Source organism: Mustela erminea, chromosome 3, assembly GCF_009829155.1.
Source record: "Mustela erminea isolate mMusErm1 chromosome 3, mMusErm1.Pri, whole genome shotgun sequence".
In the NCBI taxonomy this organism is placed as follows: Eukaryota; Metazoa; Chordata; class Mammalia; order Carnivora; family Mustelidae; genus Mustela; species Mustela erminea.
In genome coordinates, this window is record NC_045616.1 from 61,833,803 (window position 1) to 61,835,777 (window position 1,975).

Sequence of the window (1,975 nt, forward strand, 5' to 3'; positions counted from 1 at the left end):
GAAAGAAAGCAACCAAAGTGTCCATTGATAGATGAATGGATAGAGAAGAGGAGGTGTTTGTACACACACACATGCACACACATACACACACACACACACACAATGGAATATTATCTATCCATTAAAAAATAATGAAATCTTGCCATTGTTGACAACATAGTTGAACCTAGAGAGTATAATTCTAAGTGAAATAAGTCAGACAGAGAAAGACAAATAAATACCATATAATTTTTGGAATTGGCTTTTTTCACTCAGAGGCTCATCCAAGTTGTATGTATCAATAGTCTGTTCATTTTGGTTGCTTAGTAGTATACCATGATATTTATACCACAGTTTATTTAATCATTCACCTGTTGATTCTAGATTTTTAGCAATTACAAATAAATTTGCTATAAACATTCTTGTTTAGGCTTTTGTGTGAAAATAATGTTTATTTTTCTGGCATAAATGCCTAGGAGTGCAGTTAATGAATTGTGTGATATTTGCATGTTCAGTTTTTACGAAAATTGTCAAACTGTTTTCTAGAGAAGTTGTATCATTTCACATTCTCTTTAGTAATGAAAAGTGAGCCCGTTTCTCTGTTTCTTTGACAGTATTTGCTATTAATATTTTTTATTTTAGTTATTTTGATATGTATGTAGTAATAGTTTATTTTGGTTTTGATTTAAATTTCCTATTGGTTAATGATGTTGAACATGTTTTTATGTGTTCAGTTTTCATCTCTATATCCTCTTAAGTAAAATGTTTGTTCATTTTTCCTCCATTTTCTTACTGTAACTTTTACTTTTTACTGTTGAGTTTTGGGAGTGCTTTATATATTCTGGATACTCGTCCTTTGTTAGATATGTGACCTGTAAATATTTTCTCCTGGTCTCTAGTTTGCTTTTCATCCTCTTCCCCTGTGCTTTCACAGAGCAAAATTTTTAATTTCAGTGTGGCCCATTTTATCAATTTTTCCTTTTATGGATCATTGGTGTCAAGTCTGATAACTATTGGTTTAGCCCCAGATCCTGATAATTTTCTCTTAACTGATTTTCTACAAGTTTTAAAGGTTCATATTTTATATTTAAATCTGTGATTCATTTTAAACTAATTTTTGTATAAGGTAGGTAGTTTAAGTTAAGGTTATCTGTCTCTGTCTCTGCTTATGGATGTACAGCATGATTTCTTGAAAAGTGGTTCTTCTTTCATGGAATTGTTTTTGCACCTTTGTCAAAAGTTAGTATAGCATATTTGTGTGGGTCCATTTCTGGGTCTTCCATTTTGTTCCTTTGATTTGTATGTCTGTTTCTCTGCCCATACCACACTGTCTTGATTACTCTAGCTATATAGTAAGCCTTAATATAGACAATAATTTTTCCCAGTTCTTCTCTGTCAGGATTGTTTTAACTACTCTAGGGTGTGTGCTTTTCCATAGAGATTTTAGAATAATCTTGGCTATGGAAAAAATCTTGCTCGTATTTTGGTAGGAATTGTATTAGACTATAGACCAGTTTGGGGAGAATTGACATTCTAGCTATAATGAGTCTTCCAATTTGTGAATATGATATAACTCTTTATTTATTTTAGTGTTCTTTGACTTCTTAAAATCACCATTTGGTAATTTTTAGCATATAGATTATATACATGTTAAGTGTATAAGCAAGTTTTTAATTTTCCTTGGAGTGATTATAAATTGTCTTTAATTTCAGTTTTGACATGTTTATTAGTATAATTGATTCTTATATGTCCTTTTAATTTATTTACATTATTGACATATTTAGATTGATTTTAACAATTTTATTTTGTGATTTCTATTTGTCCTACCTATTCTGTGTTTCTTTTTCTCCTCTGAATCAGTAGGTTATTTTTCTCATTCAGTTTCTCCCCTATTAGGGAATTTTATGCTCTATTATTTTTATTTTGTTAGTCTTTCTAAAATTAGCTTTTGAATTCTGACTTATGAAAATCTAACTTAATAAATATAATCATGCCT